The sequence below is a fragment of the Apium graveolens genome, chromosome 8 (genome assembly GCF_009905375.1).
Source record: "Apium graveolens cultivar Ventura chromosome 8, ASM990537v1, whole genome shotgun sequence".
In the NCBI taxonomy this organism is placed as follows: domain Eukaryota; kingdom Viridiplantae; phylum Streptophyta; class Magnoliopsida; order Apiales; family Apiaceae; genus Apium; species Apium graveolens.
The window spans coordinates 129286706-129289520 of NC_133654.1; the positions used below are offsets into that span (position 1 = coordinate 129286706).

The following is a 2815-nucleotide window of genomic DNA, read 5'->3' on the forward strand; positions in this document are numbered from 1 at the left end:
ACAAGTGTGAGTTTATATCTTTTTTGTGTGAGTTAGTTGTGTGGATTATTGAGAACAAGTTTCTTCTCTTTAATCTCCAACTCTTTTATACTTAAACTTTGCTTTTGTTTTAATTTCTATTGATACTATATTTTATATTATTATCTTTTGGGTTGATCACTTTAAGCAGAAGCGACATCGCATCTACAGAGATACACTGATCGAAAACACATCAAACCAGTTGCATACACTGATAAAGAATTGTCCACTTGAGTCTATAAATTTCAGAGATTTGTTCGAGTTTGGACTTTTTGGATTAGCAATGAAACCAAGTGAGTTTAATTTATTATGGTTCATGTACTTATAGTTGTAATATTATAAATGAAAGCGTAAAATGATTTTTGAGGATATACAGACTTTAGGAGAAGATGTGGAGTCCATTTATGTGGATGAACTTGGTACAACAATGTCAAGACATGATTTATTTATTGTCTAGTTCAAGATCCGATGGTGGGTGTAATCAGAGGCGGATCCAGGGGGTCCAGAGGGGTCCCTGGACCCCCCTGAATTTCCAAATATAATCCAAGTAGTATGTTAAATTCATGCATTGATAGTGTAGTAGAGTTGGTTTTAGCAGGTTTTGTTTCTAACTGTGTGTTGTAGAGGAGAACCTCTATCTTCTATATTTCCTTTTTCTTTCTTCAATTATGAGTCCAGTTAGAAATCAAATCTCTATTTCTTTCTCAAACATAAAAATCATGGTGAACTAGGGATGAATGCCGGTTACTTTTAGAACCTTATTTTTCCAACTTTCCCAAAATTTAACAAAAATACAAAATTTTACACTAAAACATTTTCCATGAAAAAATTTCGGACCCCCCTAAAAAAAATTTATGCGTTCGCCACTGGGTGTAATTGATGTTGATTGGCGAGACTTCTGAAATGGATTCCAAATACAAGTTTTGGAAACAAAATAGGAACGGATGGATATCCGCAGGATGGTAGTTATGAAATCGCTAGAAAACAAAGTGCTTCAAGAGAGGGTTTTTTATATTGCCTTTGAGTTATTAACTGATCTTTCAATAATATTTACACCATAATAACCTGAATGTGATTGAAAATAGGGTATGCAGCGTTACTTGAAAACTGAGGGGAAAACGCTATCAGAAAATCAACTTGTTATGTTACTTTGGGAGGTGATCATTGAAACATCAGATACTATGGTGGTGGCAACTGAATGGGCCATGTATGAACTTAGGTTGATACATTTATTCCCCCCTGTAAATTAGATTTATGCATGAATCTAATTTCTTTTCAAACTTCAGGAAAGGCTTTATGAGGAGATCAATAGGGTGTGTGGGTCTGACAGAATTACGGAAGCGAAGTTGCCTCAGCTTCCTTTTCTCTATGCTATTTTTCAAGAGACTGTAAGATTTCACTGTCCTGTTCCAATTATTCCTTACTCAGCTGGGAGGGTACTTCATTCTTGCCGGCAGCGAGGTGGTCCTCTTCCCTATATACTTTCATGATATTTCCCGTCCCAACATTGACATAATCTTAATTATAACATTCATCATTATTTTCTCAGATTTCCATAAATATCTCATGGACAAGGATGTGTGGGAGAATCCTGAACAGAGGGTTTCCCGAGAGATTTATGAAAGAAAACTACGATAACGTGTGCAGGAGCTCTCGAGGCAATGACAATCTCTCGTGTGGCAATCGGTAGACTAATACAAGAGTTTGAATGGAGATTGACGGATGGTCAGATAGCTGACGTTGATACTGTAGGCCTTACATCTCGCAAACTCCATCCCCATGATGGCAATCCTAAATCCAAGGAGCTGAGCGACCAAATAAAACACCCGTGGATGCCAGATGTCTATCAGTACTATGTTACTTTTTTGCTTTGGGAGCCTCCCTGAACTTTTAGTTCTCTATCATTTACTATTTGAAGACTGTTTTTCTATGTAGTTATTTTGTTGTTGTCCTGGTTTAGTTGTATCATGTTATGCATCAAATGTATGGGAAACGATAAGCATCCAGTTGTGAATTGTGACTAGTAACTTATGACTTGTGAGGTTTAACGCCTTGCCTGCTCTATGTTGTTACTAGTTAAAGATGCTTTACAAACTCTGCCTTATACGCGTAAATGAGTACTAGAGTATTTCTATGTTTCGGGCATTCTCTAGTATTTTAGACATCACAATTTTTCGTGCTCAGTGTCCAGGTGTAATATCCTGTAATTTTTAAAATTAGATTGATAATAGAATAATAGAATAAAAAGGATTAAAATCAGATAATGATTAGGATATTAAAATTGGATTAGACTAATAGGCCTAAAATTTGGATCAGATTCTAAAATGGATAACTTGTAGGTTAAGATATAGGGTTTTGTATCGTTATAAATAGATCCTATTCGTCCTCCTCGTTTTAATTATTAAAATTCGTAGGGCTCTTTTCACCATAAATCAGCTGTATTGTAAAATTTGTAGAAAATTTATCGTAAGTCGGAATTCAATGGTCCTGGACTTTTCGGAAAGGTCTTTTCGTTCTCTACAACTTTCGTGTTTCGTGTTTTACAAGATAACGTCGTTTAGAGGGTCAAAAAAAGTAAATTCAGATCTGGTCAGGCTAACAGCCCGCACTTCCGGACTATTAAATCTAAATCAAAACTAATACAAAGTCCAAGTTATTAATCAAAGTTTTATTACAAAAGTGACTATTACAAAAGTGCAGCTAACGGAAGCGGAAGTCCATAAGTTATTCTACTCCAATACTAAGATGCTCGAACTCCAATGCTATCCAACTCGAACTCTTAGGCGAAACCTGAAAT

The 2815-nt window shown here is 35.7% G+C and overlaps 1 pseudogene; it reads left to right on the plus strand.

Annotated features, from left to right (window-relative positions):
• Positions 1-872: 872 nt before the first annotated feature.
• On the plus strand, positions 873-1904 carry LOC141679995 (ent-kaurene oxidase-like; annotated as a pseudogene).
• The last annotated feature ends 911 nt before the right edge of the window (positions 1905-2815 follow it).